The sequence below is a fragment of the Corvus moneduloides genome, chromosome 4 (assembly GCF_009650955.1).
Source record: "Corvus moneduloides isolate bCorMon1 chromosome 4, bCorMon1.pri, whole genome shotgun sequence".
NCBI classification, from domain to species: domain Eukaryota; kingdom Metazoa; phylum Chordata; class Aves; order Passeriformes; family Corvidae; genus Corvus; species Corvus moneduloides.
The window spans coordinates 44,891,130-44,917,792 of record NC_045479.1 but is presented as its reverse complement, the minus strand read 5'-3'; the positions used below and the strand labels follow the sequence as shown (position 1 = coordinate 44,917,792).

The 26,663-nt window shown below is 40.4% G+C and overlaps 1 protein-coding gene across 7 annotated transcripts in view; it reads left to right on the top strand.

Annotated features, from left to right (window-relative positions):
• Positions 1-26,663, top strand: part of TMEM117 (transmembrane protein 117) — a 204,677-nt gene that overhangs the window by 160,757 nt on the left and 17,257 nt on the right. The window lies entirely within an intron of this gene.

Below are 26,663 nucleotides of genomic sequence, written 5' to 3'. Positions count from 1 at the left end.
GAGCCTTGTGTGAATTCACCCAAAGCTCTGTGAAAAATTAGGTCATTTGGGCTGCGGGAAGGAAGAGGAGCATTGAAGGCCCATGACTTTTGTTCGTAATCCTAGACATGTTAGACTGTTGAACTGAAGGTCAGAAAAGAATTTGAGAAGAACCAATGGGTCCTTACTCTCCAGTATATTATTAGCTCTGCCAGCGGAGAGTATTTCTGAGACACTTAGCTCTCTTTAAAAAGCTATCTGTTACTTGAGTAACTATCATTAGTTACTCAAGGGGACACTCACTTTATCACTGCTGTACAAGGACTTTAAAGCTGCATAGAGTCCTATAGTTCAGTTTTGTTTCCTAAGGTCCACCACTGTTCAGTGCTCACTGTGGTTCATGGTTAGAACTGGGAGGATTAGAAAGGAAATACTGTTTTTCTTGTAAGATTTCTGGTGCTTTGTTTTCTCTCCTTTTGAATTTTACATTTTGTTTGATGTTTCAAAAAGATTCAGGAGAATGTGTACTAAATGATTGTACTTTACAGAGCCGTAATGAAAGTGTGAATGAAAATAAAGGATGTATCAAGCTATTTGATATTGCATGCTGGGTAGAAAAGCAGAGCTGTCTTCATACAAAATAACTATTAAACTATCCTTTTGACTTTGAAAAATAAAATTCCAGTATTTTGACTTTGGAGTTGCTGAATATAGAGAAGAATCTTATGTGAAAGAGCTTGTCCTGAGCACTCTTCCATATTTTTATAATACAAAGCAAGAGGCTCTGTTTAATTTCATTTCTAAGTGATTTTGTGTGATGGAGTTATTTATTTACTTGAAGTTATTTATTTGGACTGTGAAAACATGTTGGCACATTTTATTTATGGTGTAGTTCAACATTGCTACTGCAATAATCTCATGTTGAGAGAGCAAAGTATTAAATCACACAGAATCACAGAATGGGGACGTTTGGAAGGGACCACAATGGATCATCTGATCCAACCTCCCTGCTCAAGTAAGGGTCATCCCAGAGCACATTGCACAGGATTGTGTCCAGACAGTTCTTAAATATCTTCAGTGAGGGAAACTCCACAACCTCTCACAGTAGTCTGTTCCAGTGCTTAGTCACCTGCACAGTAAAGAAGTTCTTCCTCATATTCAGGTGGAACTCCCCGTGCATCAGTTTCTGCCCATTGTCTCTTGTCCTATTGCTTGGAACCACCAAGAAGAGCCTGGCTTCATCCTCGTGGCACCCTCCTTTCAGATACTTGTAGACACTGGTGAGGTCCCCTCTCAGTCATCTCTTCTCAAGGGTGAACAAGCCCCACTCTCTCAGCCCATCCTTGCAAGAGAAATGCTTCAGTTCCCTAATCATCTTTGTTGCCCTCCACAAGTGAAGACCATCAGGATCATGATCCTTTGACTCAAGTATGCTATAGAATTACATGTCTTTAGAAATTCTGTCTGTTTCACAGATTTTTTTCATAACTTAACAAGCTTTAGCAACAAACCGGCAAAATTAGGGAAAAAAACCCTAAAAAGGAATGCTTAGTATTAAGAAGGGGTTTTTTGAGGCTAATGTTAAGTAAGAGCACAGATTAATTCAGTTCTAGTTTTTGAGTACAGGCATTTTCTGTCCCTCTGAATGGTAGCATCCACACTGCAAGTGTGTTCAGCATGTGACTGTTCAGCAGCAAGAGAAAACCAACTGAGTTTGGAAATCCATTTTTAAAGCTGTGAAAAATATTCACATAATTGTAAATGTTGGTTATGCCTTCTTAGTATTATTATAATTTAATACTTGTCTAAGCCCTCCATAGAGCATAGAAAAATTAATTCCTGAGCAATCTCTGCCCTGGAAAGCTGCCTTTTTTCAATTTAACATAACCTAGCCAGACAGGTACAGAGGATAACACAGACAGCTAAATCTTACAGACAGTTATATGTGAGTGATGCTTAAGTGTATGCACAAATTTACCTTTGGTTTCCATCCTGCAACAAACTCTATCTGCCTCTCAGTCCCACCCTTCTTGAAGTGTGCAAAGTCTCCTCTAGTCCAGCTGGGCCACTGGATATTCTCAGGATGGATCAGGGATGAGAAACACAGTAGAAGACAGGGACATGTGACTGAAATGTCAATATGAAAGTTATGACTACAAAAATATTAAGACAATCGAAGAGAACAGATCATGGAAGATTTCAGGACAACAGCAGGACCTCATTGGATAGTGTGACTGGCTTTTCGCTCAGGCTGTGCTCATACCTTGCTGGGACACATCTCTTCATATCTGCTGTCCCTGGAATGAAGGAAAGGGACCCTGAGTGCTTATTTTAGGTGGCTGCTGTAGATACATCTCCACCTGATTTTACTTGCTGATCTTTACAGTCAGCAGAGCCATCGAGGTATAGTTGGGGTGGTTTCAAACATCTACAGTAGGGTAAGATGCAGCAGGCTCTTAGAGGTGCACATTTCTCTCCACTGAAAATAGACTCAATATACTGATATGTTGAATCCAATAACCATCTCTTAAGTCAAACCCAGAGAAAGGATTATAAAGATGGCATGGCTTGAGTCCAGAGCTGCAGCTCTGCAAGGATTCTGCTCAGCTATTTCCACTGCTGGTAAAGGAGACAAAGTAGCATTTCTCTGCCAGTATTTTATCACTGAGATCTTCAGATGGTGTCTGATTCACACAGACAGGTTGATCTCCACTTCTCCTTCTGCTGCCTGGCCATGGTTTGAAAGGAATTTAAGTTTCACTGGGTCTAGGATAGTGTATCAGAGATAACACTTATTTTAGGCTGTTTGAGAGGCAGCAGAGAGGCCTATATTCCAGTTGTGATTTTCCAAATATTATCCAGTGTAAATACAAACACTGATTTTTCTTAACTATAGAGATTTCGTAATAAATACAGATTGTGTCTTTTCTCTCTGAAAAATGACAGGTCAAACTTAGTCCAAATATAGGTGAGCATTAGTTCATTTTAAAGGACATGGGCTTGCTTATAGTAAGAAAGTAAAAACCCTACAGGTTTGTTGGGTTTTCTTCACAGTATGGAAGTGATGAAGGCATTTTCACAATGGGTCAAATTATGCCTACCCTTATAACTGAGATGGCAAGATGCCAACATATGAATATTCCTGGCCCCCATAGCATTCACTGCTGTGCATGGACCTCATTAGATTTTTAGCATTAGCTTCAGACTGCGTGCCAGACCACATATATTAAAGCTGGATATGTGTATAATGTAATGCTATTAACATGTAATAAAACTTTTTACTATTTTAATGAAAAGTTCTCGTATTTAGTTCTCTTTCTCAAAGATGTAAAGGAAAAGCTGTCAATTAATGGAGTAAATACAAAAACAAATTGAATTATAATCCCATATTGCAAATACCTCTATTTGAGCAAGTAGACAGTAACTCATGTATTAGTCTATATACTGCCTTTTATTTGTTTATTTATTTTTACTTTTATGATGCCATGTTCTTAGTGACTTTGGTGATGGATGGAAGACGGTTGTGGCTGAATTATTAAACCTCATGTGTCCGAGGTGGCTGAATAGTTTCATCACTGTAGTGTCTTTTGTGAGTGGTTATAGGTTTCTACAGATTTGTGAAAGACCATGGAGTATTTCAGTACTGTGTGGAGTTACACACTGTAGCTCACTTGCTGAACACTTTGAAAGTCCCATGGCAACTCTTAAAACTTACTGCAACTTTTTATCTGGCAGTACAATCAGATACAATGTCTGAGTGATTTAAAAACTACCTGAAAATAGTATTTGATACCAGAAGAAGAATTTATTCTTCAACAAACTGAAGAAACTCTGCAGCTGATGAGTGGAACAGACAGAAGCCAGACAGCATTTATGTACCACAAAGATTCTTTGAAAAGGCTCTTGTAAGTGAATCTTTAACTACACTAGCAAAATAATTCCATTAATATCAAATGGGATTACGTTTGTAAATAAAGAGAATAGTATTTTGTCCTCCACGGTAGCTTGAAAGAAATGAAGGTCAAAGAGACTGAGATGATGAACAATATTACTTTATGACTAGTGATGGATCTCTGCCTATGTAGATATAGGGATATCAGCAGGTGGATTTTTCAAATCTTTTTCATAGAATTTTTGTATGTAAATTGCTTTAACACGTAACTGTCATGCTTTAACATGACACTGCAGTTGAAAATCAACTTATTTAATTTCTCTTTTTTGTTTTGTTTTCTGCAGAATGTTTGGTCTTCTGTCTGTCATAGAGTTTTATAAAGGGAATTAGAAGATTAAGAAATGCTTAGGATCTCCTGTATGTTTGCTTCTAGTTCTTTATATCTTCTGGGGCAAAAGAAAAGGCAAAACCCCCACAAATCAACCATTTAATTTATCTACTTTGTAATGTTAATTATGTTTTGTAGATGTCATTGTTAAACTGTAACACAAAAATATTATCAATCAAAATGTTTTGATTAAAATCTAGTGGGATGTTTGAATACATTAAAAAACATAGCACCCAACAGCAAATGCATAGAAGAAGATATAATTTGGTTGGATAGTTAAAGATTGAGTAGAAATATGGTCTTGTTTACATAAAGTGTATGAAGACTTGATTTTTAGAGTTTGGTTTGTTTGTTTGTTTTGGTTTTTTTTTTTAGAAAATCTATGTAAGTCTGGAAATGTAATTTGATGCGACTTACTGGATTTCCACTCAGTAATTTGATAGAATTCATTTACATGTATACAAACCAGAGGGCATCCTGACTTACACTTTAAACAGAATATACAGGTATAGTGGTTTTCCCTTGAAACAGATAAGCAAGAAATGATTTTTTGTTCACAGACAAAACAGGATATATAAAATAATTTTTCATTCCTGTCAGAGTAAACTCTCTCAGATGTACATTTGATTCAAGAGTGGTATATAAGTTTTTTTGTTTCCTAACAAGTGTTAAGTACTGATGTATAGCTTGTTCTGGAAGTTGCCAAACTTTGAAGGAAAACATCCTTCTAAAAACCTCCCATTAAGGACAAAAACTTCTGAAGAAGTAAGCATGTGAATGTCAAGGTACTTTCCATTGTATCTTTTCTAGGTTTTGTAGCATTTGAAAACATTTTAATAGAAGACAAGTCCAAACCTGTAAGAAACATCTGTGTTAAGTTAGCAAATAGCTCTTGCATCATCTCTGACATTCAGAATTTCTCTATGTGAGAGGTTGCTATGGGTTTTTATTCATGCACTACTTGCCCTTTCAAGATGTGAACTTAGCAATAAGGGCAGGTGACCAGTGAGAGGTTTTTCCGATGAGTCAGGGTAGATGGAAATTCACCTTTAACAAAACTGGTGACAGATCCAGCTCCATTACTGGTGCCTGCAGGTTTTACAGGGAGGAGCCATATACCCTGGACTACTTTTGTCAGAATTATGTGGAGTGTTTCATTCCACTCAGAGTATATTGCTTTTCACTAGCAGATTTTAGACACACCTGTCAACCAGCATTACAGAAATGGATAACCATTTTGAAGACACGCTTGTACTAAGCTAATTGTGCAATGTTTGCCGAAGGATCCTGCTGTGAGGGCTGGCTCTGTTGAAGTGTATCTCCCACGGCCTTCAGGTCTCTGAAGGAGAAGGGACAAGTTCAAGTGAGGTAACTTTGGAAGAAACCTTTCTGTAGCAAGTAAAAGATTTTCCTTCCTGCAGTCTCTCACACAGTAAAGACTTTTCCCTCTTCTTTTGTCCTTTCTACATCCTCATCTATCTATGGATTGTGGAAGTGTTCCTTATCAGTACTGATGTAAAATATTCAAAATAATCCTGAAAATAAAATTGAATTAAAAGACTAGAAAGGAACAGTATTGATCTACAGCTTCACTTCATTTGTACTTACTATGAAATTCCAGTGACATACCTGAGTATATTCCTAAATACCATTTAACCAAAAAAATTATGTTTCTCATGCCATTATTGGCACCATGGGCATTTCTTTGTAGTGGGTCAGATGTGGATCTTTCTTGCCTATCCTAGATTTCTTTTCTTGAATCTGCCCCTACAGCTGCTACTTATGGATTTATAGCTGCACTGAATTTCTTGGTCCCAAAGTGCTCTGGTTTTTTTTCCCTGAGAGTCACTGCTTTGACCGATATCGAGTCTCTCACCTTTCAATTTTGAACACAGAACAGTAGCTCTCCTGAGCTCCACTTTCATCCATCAGGCATCTGTTCTCTCTTAACTTTCCTGTATCATCTCCCTGTGGCTGGTAACAAGGGAGTAAGTTATTTCCTGGATGTTGTGTACTAAGAGGGACAAGTTAGTGTGGTCCCAGAAATGGCCAGCTCAGGAAAAAGCACACAGAAGTGCAGTGTCCTACAGAGTGAAATGTCCCTGCCCATCTCCTGTCAGGGAAGTGAGGCTCTGAGTAACCAGGGCATGAAGCCTCCACACCTCCTTCACTTTGTTGTTTTCTGAGGACAAGGCAAAGAGAATAGAAATGTATTATACTTATATGTCAGAGAATGAAATAATGCATTGATAATCCAATGCTTTTATTTTAAAGGAAAAGGCTTTCGAGTTTAATGAAAGTGTAGGTAGTGTTAATGTGAAAGGGTGATGAGGGGCAAAAAGTGCAGCATTGATATGTGTAATTAAAACCCAGAAGTTTCTGTTGAAATATTTTGAAGATCCAATGGGATGTAAAAATTCCTTCTAAAAATCCTTGAAACCTTCTTTTGCCCCCTTGCCAGACCCCACTATAAAGTACAGTTTATTTCTTCAAGTCTTTCAGTTACTTTGGGACTAAAGAAATTATAAGCAAAATAATTTTGTGCTGAGAAAAGGTGGGGGCATCTTGTCCCTTATTGCACATTATATACCTCACCATTTTAATGAGCAGTCTGGTTTTCCTTGCAGTGTTATCATTCTGTGCTTGTCTAGTTTGATAACTGGTGCCATCATTTTATGCTGTGGATTTTATTAAAGAAGACGTGTGAAGTACAGTATTTTTACGTACATTTCATCCTTTTTACTGATTGCAGATGGTTAAATCTTGCTCGGATGCATTATATTTATCTCAGGCATCATAAATTCAACCCCAGTGTTTTCTTCGGCTGCTGTAACTTGGTGTATTTGTGCTGACCTGAATCCTCTTGTGCCAATTTACACTGGCTGAGGGCTGAGCCCTTTCTTTAGCTCTGTCACTTAGTTCCTCATTTGTGGAAAAGGATCAACTGTAGTTCTTTTCTTTCACTAGTTGTGTGATTGTCTGCTTAATCCCCCAAGGTGCTCAGTGAAGGAAGCTGTCTGACTTGGTACAGCTTCTAGTGTAATCAGGCACCAGTCCCAGCTGGAGCCTCTTGGCTCTGAGATGACTACACACAAAATGAATTAGCTGAAAAAGCTTCTCATTTGTCACAGTCATTCCCTTTTACCCTGACAATGGGTACATTGTGACACTGAGGCCCTTCTTTGGCAGGGCATGTATTTGCCTGAAATAACAAAGCAGTTGTCCAAAAGTAGACCCAGCATTTTCACATACTGCCCCTGGAAACCAACATATCCAGCCCAAACTCACAAAAAACCATGCACTTATAGGAATAAGAAAATCTGGAAATGTTTGCAAGTTGCAAGTCTTTCACAGGACTATTTTCATCTTTAATAGCAAGGAGAGCCTTTTCATAGATTCTGCTGTAAGTGTGTGGTAGGCTTTGTTATTGTGGGGTGTATGTCTGAGAAATATTGTATTGCTTAAGAGTATATTGGAGTGATTTATGTTTATATAAAAGTAATGGTGACATTCAGATAATTTCAACTCTTCACAGCAATGCTCTGTGAATGTATTATTTTACTGTAGAAATCTGCTTTGTTATGAGTGTTACACAGACTTTCATCTGAAAATGAAAAATCTGAGATGAGACTGAACAGGTTCAGCTTCTTTCTAAGTGATAGAATTGCTTGCAATTTTTAAATGCAAGCAGTGAATGAAAAGGAGAAAGATAAACGTTGGTTTGCCTTCATTAGACAGAGCACTGCCTTGTGACAAGTGTTATGCCTGTCCATATCTTACATTTAGCTACATGGCATACTGCATATACAAGACTTAGGGACAGGTTGTACAGAGCATACAGATCCACCTATCTGTAGATAGATCCACCTATCCACAGTACTGAGTTCAAGTAAGAAGAGGGAGGAAGACTAGCTTGGTTGCTCTTAATCAAACCTCAGATGGGAAAAGAAGCAAAAATATGCTTGATATTGTTAGTCTAGCTGCGTTATTTCTGCAAAGCTGATTGAATGGCAGATTTTATACTTTCTTGAAAAGTTTGAGGGCTGTAATATGAAACATTAACAAAAAGACTGAATTACTTTTATTGCCTCTGACTTTTTCTAATATGCTACAAAGCTGCTGCTTTCATTTGTATAACAAAACAGACATAGAATCACTGAGTGTCTTGAGGTACCAAATACATTAGATATTTTTGCATCTGTTATAATCCAGACTTTACTGAGCCCATCAATAATAATTTGTTTTCATATGTATAGAGGAGGGGAGGTATTCCCTAGTGCTTGTAGTGATTTGAAATTATAGCTGCGATGGTTTCTGAGTTTCAACTACCATTTAATTACTCAGCTATACTGTGTTTGACATCATGTCCCTCTGGATCATAGCTGTTGTGTAAGTGTGGCCTTCAGTCAACCAGGTTTCTAGTTTCCTAGAGGTCAGAAGCTAAAAAATTTCCCTCTTCTGGAATCTGACCGTGCTTTCTTCTCGGTCCTGTAGTGCTTGTTAGGAAAAGGAGATACCCCAGAATAACACCAGATCTGACAGAGAGATTGGGCACCAGGACTGCATAACACAGTGTGAATCTGTGTTTCCCACTGGAGCAGCAAAACAAGTAAATCAACATGTCTACAGAGTCTCCCAAATGGTCTCAGTAGAGTGCTGCAGCTGACTTTGGACTGTACTACGCCTTGGCTGGTCCCCAAAAAATTAACCTCTTCTTTGTCTCTTCCTAGGACTCAGATAGTATTTGCAATATAATTTTTCATTAAGATTCCTTAGATCCCTGCCTGAGCCAATGGGTGCTGTATGCACATCAACACATCATCACTGTTGTTGGAATGGTATGAACAGAGACAAAGGTGATGTTGATCAAACTGGGAAGGAGCTCTAGTTTTCACCTTACTGTCCCCAGCACTTGTTTGACTGCTGCAGTAGCCGGCAACGCTGAACTTGGCTTGATACCTCTAATGCCAGAATGACAGAGTCTCAGGCAGTGTGTGATGGTACCATGTGCTTTCATCTCCCACTTCATTAGCAGAGAGGGCAGCCACAGGCATGGAGGAGGTTATCCAATAGCAACCAAGGCAAGGTGGAGCTGTCAAAGCTTCTGAAATCAGTCACAGCAGGCATGGAATCCATTTAATCCTGGATGAAAATAGCTGAATTAAAGAGCTGCTTTCAGAACTGGCCCTGGAGAGGACAGTGTGTGTCCTAAGGCAGCCTGATGCTGGGAGTGGTTTGAAGCACTTAGGAGGGTCATAAGGGAGAAAGAAGCCCAGGCCCAGCAGTCCAAGCCTGGCCACCTCCAGCTCATAGCAGATATTTGCAAGCAGTTCCCTGTCTCTGCATAAAGGTAATGGTGGCAGCAGGATGGTCCTGCTGTGCAGGGCAGCACATCAGCAGAGAGAAGGACTTGAATCTGCCTTAATCCCCTGAAATGGTCTCCCTCAATCCAACAGCACTTTACGGTGCACCAGAGGCACAGGGGGAGGCACAGACCAAAGGCAGTTGCTGGTGGTGCCCCACTCCTGGGCAAGTACTTGTATGGTTCCAGTGATGCTGGCAGGGCTGCTTTTCTGCTTTGGCCAGCCAAATTTGGCCATCACCTTCAAGAAGCTTTTTTTCTATCCTGGCCAACTCTGTTTCCATCTTTTTCGAATATCGTAGAAGCCTCTGGAGCACTGCACTTCTCAGTGCATTCATGGCTTGCACCCCTGCCAGCAATAATTTAGTGATACAGTAAGTCAGAAGACCGCACTGTAGTTGTTCTGGCTGGTAATGGTCATTTTGGCTGTGATTTTATTTCATCTTTCAGGGAGACATTGAAACTCTTCCTTTCACATAAACCCAGCTTCAATTTCACTCTCCATCAGTTCTCACTGAGCTTTGCTGTGATGTTGTTTCCCGCATCACATACCACACACGGAGTTAAATGATGGAAACTTGTGGCTAGGTAATCCATTCTGTTGCCTATAGATGAAAATGAGAAAACAGTGTAGACCACTTTGTAATGTATCTCACTATGGATTTAAGGATATAATCCTATAATCCTTCTTGGATGGCTCTTTACTTTTAGTTTCACTCAGGTGGTTTTTGGGATTGACTATATACAATGCGCAGCACGCATTGGGCATATAATGAAATTTCATTCCACTTCAGAACCATGTGCCCAAAGTGGAGAAAAAAGTAATTCTCAACAGCAGTACTGATCCCATGTATATCACACAATCTGTTTAGGAATAGGTGGCAGAAAAGAAGTGATTAAGTGATCTGCTTTATCAGACAGCTAGAGTTAGAGTAAACAAAAAGGATTGCTGTTCCATGTCAGGAGTACGAGTGTACATTTTTTGGTCTTGATTTGGCCTGGTTTTTGCAGACTGTGTGCTGGAGAAAGCTGCCCAGACTTTGCCGGGTGACATTTCTGAAGGCAGCTGCTTGGTGGTGCCCCAGCCACCTGCAACTGCCACCTCCAAGACAAGCACTGCAGCATGTTCTTTCGGCTGTAAGTTGTGCTTTTGTCCTGACCTTAAGTTGAAAAACAACAGCTACATCTTCTGAATGAATGTTAAATACCCTTGGGGATATTTCTGGCATCTGGGCCAAACAATTACTGCACTAATCTAAATTATACAAACTTTTACTATTCCTCAAGGTCAGGCTGCAAAGATTTTCATATCTGGACAATGTGTTCTAAATACAGGGGATTAGAGAAAGAAAAGCATCACACAAACAAGCCTAATATCAGAAATGAGCAGATGATAATTTAAGCAACACAGTGACACATAAAAAATGGTGTTAAAAATGCAACACTACTGAAGCTGCAGTGTCATGCATTCAGGAATTAGATGTCAGAATTAAGTCACCAGTATAAACTTTTCACCCCTATTTTGTGCATGCATTATGATACAATCTTTAATTATCTATTCACATTCCATTTTTCCACAGGATCTCTGTCTCACTTGCTGCCCTGGATGAATGGTGTTCACTTAATGAGAAGCTGTTCAATATTTTGGTTTACCTTTTCTGTGCAGCCTGTGGCCTCAGGCCTTACTTACTGCACATGATTAGAACCTTGATATGAAGATGAAATCGTTCATTTCCTTGTGGACTTTTTTGTGACACTCATCGCTGTATTTCCTAGGGGCTTCTTAAGCATTAATGTATTTATCTTCACAATAGCCTTCACAACAGGAGTAGTATTGTCCATTATTGTCCACATTTTATACTGAGGCACAAAAAAATTCCAGCCAAAGGGCCCCTAATTTGAGATGTCTGAGGACATTATTATGAAAATTCATATTATTACCCATCTTTTATCTGAGCATTTACCTAATTGAGAGAGGAGGGTCTAGCATATTATTTCATTAGTAATAGACAGAGCCACATATTTACTTGATGTAATCTTATTTGTTATTATATTGACAGCCCTATTTCTCTTGTAGCGTTCAAATGATTTTAAAAGCAGTTTCTTTGCTTGCTTGGAATGGTGCCTATAACTGTCATATATCTAGCTCCATAAAAAGTCTGGTTACTTTTTTATGCTGATTTTAAAGGAGTACAGTGCAGTCCTATCTGGATAGTGCCATGCACTACAAGACTCTTGCTCTCCCCATGGATATTTTGTCAACTCTTCCTCTTCTCCCCAGTGGTGATATATTAAGGCCCAGCTCTCATTGGTTTCAATACCAGCCATGAGCACTTGCCACTTGAACAAATCTAAGCATAGGTGGGATGGGGAGGGAATACCACCAGAAAAAAAAAAAAAAAAATTGACTTATGTAACAGGAGGCAAATGTTTTCACATCTGCTGCTGTCTCTTGCATTTACATCCCTCTTCCCACACACCTTCCAGCTTGTGCAGCAGATGCAGCGTGCAGGAGAACTACAGGGGTCTCTGTCACTATATATTTCCACCTCACAATCATAAGTTAGATACTCTTTAATGAAAAAAGGTTATGTCTTCTGCAACAGACTGTGTATAATCCAGTAACTAAGAAAGGACTGTACCATGCCTACTCACAAGGTACAGATAACCTTAGCCTGATATCTCATTGTTCTTGAGTCTTTACCATTGAAATCTTCAGGCAGATGCCTTAATGCAGGACCTTCTGTGTGCATAAATCTGATTTTTTTTACAAAAAGATAGCAATTTCAAAATCAAAAGCCTGCCATATGAATCCAATGTGTCTTATCAGGGTACTGGAACTGTTACCTCCCCTGCAGGGATGTTTGCCATGTGAGCATGTTTTGCCATGTTAGCACTGCTAACAGCAGTGTATGGTTCTTCTTTCAATGAGACAGTTCATAAGAAAGAGGAGAAACATACTTTGCCTCTGGATTTCACATCTGCTTGTTAACGACAGAGTGGTGATAATTAGAGTCATGGTGACCAGTCCAAACTCCAGAGCCAGTGAGGCACTGACATTTTCTGATCATATCCCCAAGTGAATTTTCCTTCCTGTCACTTCAAAATCCTCTCTCTGTGTCTCCTTTTTTGTCCCCATCCTGGGTCCTCCTCATGTCTGGTTCTGTGACATACTTATATCCAATTCCAGCTTTCAGTCTCCATGTCTTTCATTTCTAGGCTCCGCATTTAGTGAATCCTACTCATCTACCCTGCAGCTGCTGTTGAAACCAAAATCACTCCTTGTCCCCCTTCTCTCTCTCCCTAATTTGGTCCCTTTTTCCTTAGCCAGCCAGTCCCAGCCTCCTGCTCTCATCCCTACCCTCTTTCCCTGATTTAAGTCTCTCCCCTCTTCCCACTCCTTTTGTGTAGTCTATTCCAATTTCCCTATCAAACCTGTGTCTCTGTGGTCATTTCCTTTCACAGCATGGCCCAGGCTGTGTGGCTGCACATGGATATGCCAATCCTTCTGCTCAACTTCTTCAAGAGGGCTGGTGGGGAGGGAGGAGGACAGGGTTTATGATAGAATCATAAAATAATTTAGGTAGAATAAGACCCTTAAGATCAAGTCATTAACCTAACACAGCCAAGTCCACCACTAAAGCTTGTGTACTGCCTAATGTGTAACTCTGAACTTTCTTGTGGCCTGTTAGCTGCTGGTCTCTCATGCTGGTTAGACATAACAAACCTCTCTAGGTTTCCACGTCAAGGACACCAGGCCCCAAAATGTGTAAACTAAAAGCCTCTGAAGGGGGGCAAACTTGGGGTAATTACATCATGAACTGAGGTTATAACTGGACAATTAACCCTTATATGTAAATGAACCAAACTTTTAAAAGTGTGAAGAACTCGTGACCCAGGGGCCATCTTGGGTGTAGCCTTTTGACTCCCCAGGGTGTACCTTTGAAGGCCTTTCAAAGAAATACCTACCTTTATTCCCTTATTCTTGTCTAGTCTCTGTTTTTAGGTGGCCATCTCAGGCATCACAGGGATGGGGACTTAACCACTTCCCTGGGCAACCTGTTCCACTGCATATAATACAAAGTTGTGCTCTAGCTATGTACAACCAGAAAAAGGTTTAAATATCTTTACTTTGATTCCACCTACTGCTGTGTTGTGCTATGTGCAGAATTCTAAAAAAAAAGACAAAAAAATTAAAGTTAATTTTAAAAAATAGTCCCTGCTAGGCTCAGTCTCAGATCCAGAGCCAAGTGCCCTTCTGCCTCCATCTTCCCTTAGGTCCAGATGCCTAGCTCAAGCTGTACTTGACTAGCTCCAGCTGCACACAGAGTACTTGGGATTGGTAATTAGAGGAAAGCTGGCTCTCTGTCTCTTGGCTGCTGTGCAGGGTCAGCTCAGTCCCTGTTTGAGAGCAGCTCAGAGTCCTGCCAGCAGCAGCTGCAAAAAAAGGGGTTGGAGGATGCTCTGTCTCTCTTCCGAGACTGGCAGTTTCACTAGAGCCTGATGAGGTCTAGGAGCTGGGGGACACTTAGGCATGCTGAGTGATGCACACTTTGGGAAGATGCCTGTTTCTGAGCCTAAGAACTGAGTTTTCTCACTCTGTCGCTCTGTGGGGGGGGGGTCTGGAAGGAAGAACAGCCTCTGCTCCCTTGACCTGCTGAATTTCAGATCAGCAGAGGTGAGACTTTTCCCAGCTCTACAGGACTGTGCTCCAGCATCCTGGCTCCATTTTTAGCCTTCACTGAGACAGGGACCCCAGCTTGACACAACTGTGTTGATTTGCTGACAAAATGCCTAGTTCATATTGGTGATGCTCAGAGTCCAAACAGAGTTGTTATGTAGCCACTTCCATGCAATCTTTCTCAACCTAATCTTTGCATTCATTTTTTTAGCCATAACAATCTCGCTTTTCCTCTACACAGTGCTTGTAGGTATAATTAACTTTGAACTGTCAAAAGATCTGGAAATTGAAGTTTTTATTCCCCATACAGAGATGGTAAACAAATTTCTACAGTGTGTCCCAATGCAAATATACACAATTCTGATGTTTCTTCTGCAAAGAGTGCTTCAGTGAGTACTGCTCACTGGGACAGTGAGAGGCAATCTGTCAGGACAGTATTATCCAGCAAATGCATTCTATCTACTATGTCAATTAATGGTTCTTTGTTTATAAGATACACATTGCTCCTGGAAATTCAGAAAAATTGTGAGAATCTTAAAAACCAATAGCTAAACTACAAGTTCTATTGGGGATGGAATAACTGTGTCTGTATAGCCACACACAGAACCACACAGGCTAGATGGGCCTTCAGGTTGTATAAGAAAAGTAAATTAAATTATTACTGTGTTTTGTGGCTAAATCATAGAGTTCTATAACATTAAAGTCAGAATGAGAACATGCACTTAGTTTTCCTTGGTGATTTAGCTCCAAAAGGTAACAAATTCTGGTAGAAATCATTGTGCAGAATCATACTCATAAAAAGATAAATGCAGACATCAGTTATATGATTGGTAATTGCCCTTATACCATGAAAATCAGTGAACACTTTCCGTGTTTTTCCAGGGAAGTAGAATGTTGTTGTCATTAGTCCCAATTAAGTAGCAAGCCCCTAATAACTCTCTTTTCTGTCAAAGAATGTGTTTCATGGGGCTTCACTCTCTTTATTAGCATAAGGGTTTCCATGTATCTGGTAGGAGTTCACAGGAAACAATTAAGTATTTAGAGTTAGGTATGAGGCAATGTAGACTGGAATAGTATGTTTATCAGAAGGAAGTAGTAGTGCTTGCTTCTTAAATGGTTGCTACAAGAGTTAAATGAGAGATATTTTCCTCGTATTTTGACTCAGCATTTAAAGCAAAAAGTTTGTCAGCTGACTGCATGCAGGAAAACTCAGAAGAGAATTGGGAATGAGAGGGAGAAAATTCAGGAATATTTTAGGAAGGAGCATTTAATTACTAATACTGTTTCCTTAAGTTCTTATTCTGAGTTTCTAACAGAAGGCATGGTCATTCTAAGTGATTGTTAAGGAGTACTCAATACTTTGATCAATCTTTATATTGGTCAAGAATACAAGGAGACAGGGAAATGTTAAAATTAATTTTGTTTCCTTGATCATCCTGTATCCCCCTATGCTATATTCCTCAGGAGCTTCTAATCTTCTATGGCTCACTTGAGCAAAAACTTAAAAAAAATTATTTTCTGGTCAATGGTTTTTGTAGCCTAGATCAGGGAAGTCTGTCTTTTGTGAATGAGATTTGAAGTAGAAAGACAATGAGCTGGAGCTTTCAGCTCTTTTCAGCATCTGCAGGGTCTAGCGGGTCTCCACTATAGTACATGAGAAATGTTATTTTATTACCAACTCAGCTTTTGAAATTTTGCTTGCAGAATCTAGTGAAATTTCATTTTGGGCAGATCACACTATTTGGCCAACCTCTGCTGTCAGGCATGCTGATGCAGACAAACAGCCCAGTAGTCTTTAATTTCTAAATAGGACATTCCTGTAATAACCTATCATGGGGTTCTAAATTGTTTCCCTGCATTATAACTCTCCAACTCTGATTATAGATTCTTTGAAATTGCAATAATACTTGTTATGATCTGGTTTGCTCATATTTCTTTCATACTTGCATATCTTGAAACCGTGCTTTGTACATGCAAGCTAGATAAACCTCAGTAAAAATGTACTGTGTCTGGGGAGACATCATCAAAGCATGGTCTGTGTTTTCTTTTAAAAACATGGCAGCAAGTCTATTGTTCTCTGGGCTCTAAGCGCATCTGCATAATTAACAGCTGAAGTACCCAGCCATGTCAACACACAGTAGGTAGCACTGCTACAGACCAGGACATCTCTGAAGATGTTTTGTAGTGCATTTCTATTATACCTAAACTGCTACATTTAAGTGTGCAATTTTTATCTATTCATTATTTTGGTGAATGTAGATTGCCCAGGACCTTCTGATGAATAATTATATGTTTGAATGAGCGCAGCAACTTCAACAGCAGACATTTGTTCTTTAGACATGTTAGGAGAATTATAATTGATGCCTTTTTTATCGCTGAATGAAAGAAAGATAAAAGCGCTGCTATAGACTGAAAGTTGAAATAAATTATGTAAAATACATAATTCGCATAATGACTGTCCCTTTATAAATGTTCGCACTAAGTAACCATATCATTTGGGATAATTCCTCCTTGAGGAATGCTGTGAAAGAAAGCTCATTCATTATCTTGACTTGGTGAATTGCTCTAAAGCAGCTCCTCTGATGAGAAAATTGATTTAGCATTTCTTTAAACTATTGAAAATAATGCTTGATTTCTATACTTTCCTGTTCAGAAAGTTTCAGTAACTGTGTCCATTATATGGCTTTGACTAGTTAAACTGAAACTCCTCCAGAAAACACAAATATCTACCTCTTATCTGCATGCATATACACAAGCAGAACCTTGCTTTAAAACCCCACCTGGCCTGTTAATCAGACTGACAGAGTAATCACTCAGCTGCTGTAATGTAGCTCCCCTGATTCATTGATGGCAATAATTAAAAGTTTTGGAGTTACACTTCTAAGTTTGGAAGCCACGCACTTGTCTCCAGGCGAGATACTGTGTCTGCTTACTGCCCTTGTAAAAGTGTCTCTGGGAACAGGCAACATATCATTTCCCAAAATTTTTGTCAGGAAAGTTCCTAAAATTAAAAATATGTACTTCTGAATTAAGTCTGTCGCTTGTAGATGTTACGGAGGAAGTTGTGGGAGAAAAGACAGTAAAGGGAAAAGCACATAAGTGCTATTGTTCGTGGCAAAGGTTAGAGAGATACAAGGTTATGTGGGTAGGTGAAAGAAAGCAAAATTTCTGAAGCAACAGATGGTGTAAAAGATCATCTTCCCTTCCAAAAAGAGTGGCTCATGGGGCACTTATGATTTTCCTCAAAGAAAATTCTCTCTGAATGGAAATTAGCAAGTTGTCTTCCAAAAGTAGCATCAGCAGCAAGGGGCAAAAGGAATTTCTTGAAGATCAAAAGTAAAGACTAAATAGGAGGGTTGCAGGAGGACATCCTTCAGAAGCATCTGTTAGTTTGGATAACCTTCTGCCAAGAGCTGTATATATGGTTTCTTATCTAGACTGAATTTCCAAATCTTTTGAGCTTGTCTACCCTGTCTCACCCTGTCTCATCTGTCTTTTTTTTTTTTTTTTAATTTCAATTCAGTCTTACCTTATGGTCAGCATAGTTGCTATATTTAGATTCAAATGTCACTAGGAGAACACTGTAATTCATTGCATACTACCAGGCTTTGATTTTTGTCTTTGAGATTCAAAAAGACACCTTAATAACATTTTCTCTGCTCCCAAGGATTTTGATGGGAACAGTTGAAATTCAGACCAAACAGTTGTGTTTGCCAAGACCAGGGTGAGTTTGTGCAATTAGAACTTGGTTCACTGTGTTTTTGACAAGCTCTCCCAGGAGGTTTCTAAACACTGAAAACCTTTTAGGATGAAGTTCATGTTTTCTGCATATGCTTGGCAAAGGCAAGCTCTATTGCTCCAGTATAAAAAGCTGAAATTGCATTTTGCCTCTCTCAGGCTCAGGAAGTGAGGTTTTGCACTGGGTATCAGAGAGGCTGTAGAAAAGAGTTATCTTCCCTAATTTTTATTCACATTGAAGACTATACTTTTGGGTTATGATATTGTTCATTCTCTAAGGGATGTAATTTATGTATGTATAACATACAGAGAGTACTAGCATCACTTCCTCAAGGGATAAGAAAATGAATGGATTTTTAGAGAGGGGAGAGCAGATAGGAAAGAGGAGAGCTTAAGCAAATAATTCTGCAACTATTAAGTGACATACAGTCTCTCTAATAAGAGGATATTTCATCTCAGTGAACTGCAGCGAGTGACTAATGTAATGCTGTGCACTCTATGAAAGATACAGTATAGTAATCCCAGCAGCACACTAGTTTTGTGTTGCTCTTATTTTTACAAAAATAGTAAAACTAGTAGACCTGTATTTACATTGGGAGACTTACTGTTTTCTCATTTTTCTCAGCTCCTGGAACAGATGTGCCTAATGGCCACACCACAGCTTTTGAGGATAAAACTGGAGGTGGAGGGGTAGCGTGGAGGTGGGGTTCAGGAATGGGATAAGTTGCCTTCAGGAAATGAAGTTCTGTTTGCAGACAGTATGCTGCTGGTGGTGGTCCTATTAGAAGGCTAAAACTCAGGACACAGAAAATTATTTGAACTTCAATTTAAAAAAACAAGAGGGAGCTGGGAAGACCAAGTATATTCCATATTACTCTTGTCCCCAAAACAAAAAGTTAAGTACAGATGTCCATGTTTTGTAAAGTCAGCTTTTCTTCCTACAGCATTTGCACACAGTTTCCTTTATCTTTCTTTGTATATTAAAACTGATATATTAATTAGCACAAGTTATGAAGAGGAGAATAATTTTGGAAAGAGTTATTACATTGTTTTTAAGGAAAAGGGAATTTGCATTGACTTATTTGCAAACCCCACATTTAAATTCATGAGACATTTCTCTCTGTTCCATATGCATTCAGTGTTTTTACTTTCAGTCATATTCCTAGGCTCTATTGTTTTTCAATATTAGTCAAATGTAGCACGTAATGCTGTTTTGTTCTTCAATGGAAATGTAATATTATTGTTTCACTACCTTAATCACAGCAAGCTGAACCCTGCACAAGCTATTTGGTTTAGTTATACCTAAACCAAAACAAGTTGGATGAAAGTTTCAAACTGAGACCATTGGTTGAAATCTGCCACTTCAGATCATACTAAATACCCAAGGGCGAGTTTATAGTTCTCTTTGGAACCAGACCCAAATTCTGGGGCCTCAGAACAGGTGATGGTAAAACTCTTTAGAGCACATATAATCTGAAGGAATTTTGTCCACAGCAGAGTGGCTCCTCAGTCATCCGTTTCTAATGTTGATGCAGCTGATTTACTTTCCACCTACAGTGAACAACATACAGTAATTCCCTTGCTCCAGATGCTCTTTATTTCTATAACACCATTTTTATTGTGTTGCAGAGCTTACAGTGAGGAAATACCTGCTCAGGTATTTTACAGCAAATGTTTCTTCTCAGGTTTAGGCAATACTAAAAAACACCATAAAAATTTGAATATCAGGCAACAAGGAAATTCATGTATGTGGATATTTGGAAAGAGAAGGAACAATATACATTTTAATACAGCTGAAGTTACCTGGAGACAGTTGTCTTAATGCAAAATGACTTTGGAACTCTAAATAGAGCTTGCTGTTCTCAAATAGGTACAAATGGTATTAGCAGTGTTTACAAATCCTGAAATGCTCCAGATACCATTTTACTCTTCAGCTGCAATGTGGGTATATTTCTCACAATGCACTGGTATGTGTTTCATTGCATGTACTTCTGTAATGTTCTGATACTGTTGAAGATGATTATACAGCAATATATTTTAAATTTATTATTATTCTCCACATCGTAGTCAGATATTTGGTTTTCTAGGGTACCAGAAAGATTGACTTTTCCATCATGATTTCCCTTGACAGCAGGCTGTAGTCTCAGGATATCTGTAAATATAAGTATTGTGTATTATTAGTGAATGTTCATTTATCCTATTCACCACAGAAATTGCTTTCATAAAGTGTGTTGTTGGGGTCCCTCCCCCGCCGTGTAGCCCTGGGAGAGGGGCCCTGAGGGCACAGACACGGGGCTTCCCTGACCCTGCTCAGCCTCGTTCCCATTGGTTGGTTTGTGTTCCCTGCGCGGGCAGAAGGACCCTTGGGCCCGTGACTGGAACAGTTCCTCAGCAGAGCCCCGGCCATGCGGCTGGAGAAATAAACATCTCTGAAACAGCTATCAAGAATCTGTCTGTCCATATATATTTCCTTTCCACGGGACTCCTGGTTTGATATATGCGTGTTGCAGGATCCCCACTGCAACAAATGGTGGAGAATTGAGAGCAGAACGATCCCCGATCCCTAAGCGACTGATTTGTGTGAGTAAACCCTGGAAACTTTGGATTCCTCTTCTTGGTTTTGCTTTGCTATTCCATATCTAAACTATGGAGGAACCGTGGGAAGACTCTTGGCTCTCAGAGCCGCATATGGACATTTATCTTAAACTTAAAATGATTCTTGAACAACGATTTGTAAATTTTAGCTTGATTCAAGCTCAAAAAGAACTGAAACACTTCCTGGCATGGTTGTTTAAGAACTTTTTCTATGTTTCTTGGGATTTAATTCTTACCAAGGGCTTTTGGAAAACCGTTTGGACACAGTTAATACTGGAGTCAAAATATATGCCGATGGAAGAATATTTTCGTGAATATTATTTAGTTACTGAGACTGTTGAGCAGTGTCAGCTGTGTCCTGGCGAAGGGAAGCCTGGCGCAGGGACCGTGCGGCCCAGGCCACGTGCACCGAGCGCTCTGCGAGCAGCAGCGAGGCAGTTCCCGCGCGCGGGCGGAGCCACGCGAGCCGCAGTGTCGGCAGCAGAGCGAGGCGCGGCGGGACCCGGCGGTGCCCGCCCGGCCGCGTGCAGCGCGTGGTGGAGCGAGCCCCGGGAATGCCCGACTGAGAGGGGAGGCGCGCGGGCGGCGGCTGGCGGCAGCGGCGGTGGAACGGAGCCGCGCCGAACCGAAACACGCGCTGGAGCAGGGCGCGAGGGGGTCATCGCTCGGGGGCCTGGCCGAGACGTGGATGCAGCGCCCGGCATCGGCAGCGAAGCTGCGACCAGAGGAGGCGACGCACGGAGAACTGAGCGGCGCGGCCCGGCCCGGCCCGCGCAGCCCCGAACGCGACCCCGGGAAGAGCGCGCAGGCACCAGCAGCCCCGACAATTCCAACACGGGAGCGACCGAAGGAGAGAGCAAAGACGCAGCGAGACAGAAAACAGCAGCCACTCGGAAAAAGGAAAAGATCATAGAAACTAAGATCTTAGGGATAGTAAAATGGTATAATGTTAAGCAAAATTATGGTTTTATAACAAGGTGTGACAACCAGCAAGACATATTCGTGCATAGAACTGCTATTAAAAAGAATAACCCTGAAAAATGCATCCCAAGCTTGGGAGATGGAGAGGTGGTGGAATTTAATATTGTACTAGGGAGAAAAGGGTTACAAGCATCGCAGGTCACTGGGCCTGATGGTGTTCCTGTAAAAGGCAGTATATATGCAAAAAATCGTAGTCATGTTAGACAGTATCTCCATTGTAAGTCCCCCCTACAGTCTCCCTCTCCTAATCCCACCTTTCCCTTTTACCCTATGTCCTATTACCCCCAGTGTATTCCCAATCCGTTTTTTCATCCATGGTTTCCCTCACAAAACCATGCTTTTGCCAATTGTTTCCCCAAAAATCCCTTTCCAATGCCGAGTGGGGGATGAAAAGGGGGAGGGAAGAAGTTAAACCCTCTCCTGCCTCAGTTTCCCCACAAAGCATGCTCAGAGAGTCCTGTCTCCCTTCTGTCAGCCCTAAGATGTTCCAGAGAATCTGTTTGGACATTTAAAGACTCAGGAGGGTGGCTTGTTTTGTTTTGAAACTGTTCTTGTTATGTTTATCCAGTTGTTTTCATTCTCCTTTTATTAAAATAAAACGGGTGAGGTGTTGGGGTCCCTCCCCCGCCGTGTAGCCCTGGGAGAGGGGCCCTGAGGGCACAGACACGGGGCTTCCCTGCCCCTGCTCAGCCTCGTTCCCATTGGTTGGTTTGTGTTCCCTGCGCGGGCAGAAGGACCCTTGGTCCCGTGACTGGAACAGTTCCTGGGCAGAGCTCCGGCCTTGCGGCTGGAGAAATAAACATCTCTGAAACATCTAGCAAGAATCTGTCTGTCCATATATATTTCCTTTCCACGGGACTCCTGGTTTGATAGATGCGTGTTGCAGGATCCCCACTGCAACAGTGTGTCACTGAGGTAGTTAGAAAAACCATTACAACTCACTGGTGGTTTTGGGAAGTTTCAAGTAGAGAGCAAGACACAGTTGGTGTTGTCTTTTAGAGATACACAATATTGTAACATTACCACTTTATTTATCAGCTTAACAGACCCAAGAATTAACTGGAAAAGTTTTCACTGGTGTTTCTAATCCAGATGAATTACCTGTTCATCTCAACTGAGATCAGACATGACTAAGACACTAAAAAAAGAGTAAAATCTTACAAAAATTGGAGAAACTTAGAGAAAATCAAAGAACATTTACTTTTGAGTATCTTTTTTTAATCAGCATTTTCAGCAGTTGTGAATAGCTATTCAACAGGTGAGCGTGATTTACAATGAAGAGGAACCTCAGCATGTCATCTTAGATGTATGAAATCTCACATTTACCTGGTGGAAAAACTGGTGGACTTGCTCCTAGGACATCCTGGGATTAAGTGCACAGAGGCTGTGCTTTATGGTGCCTGCCACTCCTCGGGAATGGATAAAGTGGTTTCACCTTGCTCCTGTTGGACACTAATAAGTACTTAAAACTTAGAGGGTAGCTGTAGGACAGAACAGTCCTTGCCCTCAAGACGAAATGGTGACCACTGCTGTTCCTGGTCACTACATATTTCAAGATTTGAGACCTTCTAGTGTCCGTCCTTCCTTGTGCACAGGCTTGTTTTTAAAAGCAATTTATTCCTAATGTAAGAAAATGAATGGATAGCCATTAACTCTTCACATGACTAGCAATATTTGTCCTATCAAGGAACTAGCAATGATCAATAAGGACTAGAGCAGTGTTGTGCTAGATGATGCTCAAAGACAACCAAAATACAACTCCAGTCCTAGAGAATTTCATTGCTAAAGAAAATCCAAGAGTTATAACTGGTTAGACAGGCGGGTACAAGCAATAGCAACTTTATTGGTCAGGATGACAGGTAATCCAGGATACCTAATGCATGACATCCTAATGTTTTGTCATAGCAAAAGAGAATTATAGAGAAGAATGAGACAGGATAAAGCTCTGCAGCTGATAGAGAACTGCTCAGGGGAAAAAATAATCTCTAAATAGGGAAAAAAAATATGGCCTGAACTTACAGACTGATTGAAGGAGTAGCTGTCATATAGACAGTCTGTACATAGGGCATTGAAAAATCTAAAAGAATTTGAATGAAAGGAAGTGGCCTGTAATTTATTGTATGAAAGAGAAGATGTCATGGTCAAAAAAATAGACTAGGAGAATGGTCTTTGCAGCAGCATTTCTGTATCAGTGGAGAACAACTGAACCCATGAAGGCCAGAGGAAAAGTGTCAACATAACTGAAGAGCAAATGATGAGAGCCTTGATAACCATTTTAGCTGTGAGGTTTGGAAGGAATTTTCATATCTGTGACATGTTATGCAAAACAGATCTGCTATATCAAGGCACTACATGGTTCTGGGGAGTGAATTGATGATGATACCCAAGCCATAGTCACAGGGGGGAGAGAGGGAGGTGCCATCTCATGGAAACAGGCATAGATATGGGACTTTCAGTGAAATGCAAGCATTTCTTATTTTAGGTGGACTGAAATACTGAGATTACTTGGAGCTTCTTGTGGAAAGGCTAAATACCAATTCAGACAGTTCAGTAACAAGGGGTACTGTTTTGAGGACGTGCATACACTGCTTTGTGCTCAAAATGCATTAATGTGTAGATTCAAAGTGCAGAGTGCAAAGGGCTTGTTTGGATCCTATGTGGCCTGGGAATTGTTGCCTTTAAATAAGTAGAAATGGATAATGGACTGAAGGATTCTGTAATGATTTTTTAATGGAAGAGGTCATTCAAGGCCAAGCATGCATTGCTGCTTTAAGTCTCATAAAGGGACTTATTGCTGTCTCATTATCATTTTCTCAAATAAGAGAGAAAAAGAGAAAGACTTGTAGTGGTCTTTCTAGAGAAAGGCCAGGAGCCTGAAGAAGCTAAGTGAAGACTGAGGAGGGAAGAGCACAAAGATGATGGAGAACAATAGTAGGGTTGTATGTTCATGCCTTACATTGCCATATAGTGCAGGGATAGCCTTTCTATACCTGTGTCTGGTCCTGGAAGTTGTCTTCAGTCTTCTGTCTCAGCAGCTTGGATCTCAACCAAAGCAGTTATTCCACCACTACAGTGATTTTTCCATATTTTGAATTCTTTAAATCAAGACTAAGTGATAAAAGGTGAAGCAGTGTCTTCAGTAAGGGACTTGGTGCCACAGTTCCTGATGGGGTTTTGTTATCGTTATTGTCAGTAACAATCCAGACAGGTGAAGCAAAAACAGATGACCAGATCAAATAAAATTTTCTGGACTTGAAAGCTATGAATCGATTAGCGCTGATAGTACTAACATGAAGGAGGAGATCTTCTGAAGAATAACATGTCATCTTTCACTGTGGGAGCTAAGTAGCCCCACTGAAGCCATTCAAGTATACAGGTGGTAACGCTAAGAGTAGATGTAAGTTTTTGTTTAACAAGGACTAAAACCAGCAATGCCTATCAAACTTTCTTCCTCTATTTGTCAAAGAACAGAAGCTGAGCAGTAAGTTTGATCTCACAGGCATGAAAGTGGGTTCTAGTCATGGCTGCTGACTTCCTTTCTTACCTATGTTTGAATGAAGTATTATAAATATATTTGAATTTTAGCAGCTCACAGCTGCAGAGATCTCAGCTGTAGAGATCACTGCAAGTTGCAGCACTGCAATGAAATTAGAAAAAACCACAGAGGAATCCCAGCTGTTCATTTCTTAATTCAAACACTTGCAAAAATACAAAAGCATTGCCTCTCCTGAGATTTCTCCTAGATATCTGTCTGTCATGTTCCAAGATGCAAAGATACCTGAAAACACTTCACCTCAAAAAGTTTTTAATAAATAAATAAATAAAAAATGCTATAGGCAGTTTCTGTAACACATATACACATTCATATATGCATTTTCTCAGTTCCTGCCCTGTTTTCATTTATTATTTTGAGACTTTTAAAGTACAAATGTGTTCATAGCATTAAATATAGTATACGTCATCACTACTTACAGCAGAAATATTCAGTGTGAATTATTCCTCTTCTTCTATTATATCTGAACAGTATTTATATTATTCTTAGTGTTATTTCATATTTGGCGTGTATAAACACACCAAGAGCTATATTCAAACAGGAAGAGAGATAAAACCATGGCATATTTGTTCACCATTAATTGCTAATGTTTTCTATTTGTGGTTCCACCTTCTCTGTGGCAGTTTTCCCTGGGTGGAAAGAGGCTTGTGGCTGAGGGATGCGGGGTTGTGTGTGCATGAAGCATGGGGTGTGGTTTGCTGAGGGCTAGCATCCCCCTCCCAGACAGCTAATGATCCCAACTTAATCCTGCTGGCACCTGCTCCTCATCCTCTGGGCTCTGGAGACATGGCTCAGAACCTGCAACAAAAAACACCAAGGAGCAATCCTGCATCCAGCCAGGGCACTGGGCATTGCCAATACACCCCTGAACAGCTGTGTGTCCTGGCCTGAGGTCAGGGCAGGGCTGCCCAGGATATGCCTTCTCTTTTCCTCAGATGATGGCAGAAAAGGGCCAGATCATATCAGAAAGTCTGGCTTTGATGCTTGGTTACCATTGCTAAAAATGTCTTTACTTAAAGAGGTACCAAACTGGTGCTGCCAGCTGCACCATAGGGTCTTAAACTAACACCTGGCATTGCAGCAGAGAGTATGTGCATTTGTTTGATCTGGGTAGCTAGAACCAAAGGGAAGATAATCAAAATACCGTGGTCTTCTCAGGTTTTTTCTGTGATTCTGCGTTTAATGAGGTGGCTGATAGAAATCAGAGGTGCTGTCTGCCCGTTGAAGCACCAGGATGAGCCCCTCAGTGATCTTAAATTCTTCCTCTGGCTGCCCTTTCCTCAATGACTGGAGTGAAATGAGGCAATAACCTTATTAGATTTGCACATGCCACAAAACTTTCTGCTGAGGTTAGAGACCTCTGTGCAGCTGGTTTAAGCCTGCTGGTTCTGGGTTGGCTTCGTGTGCACACACTGAGTAGATGTATGCCACAGTCCCATCCCCCCCAGGTTGGAAACCACTGAAGTGGATGAATATTAGAAATCTGATGCTGAT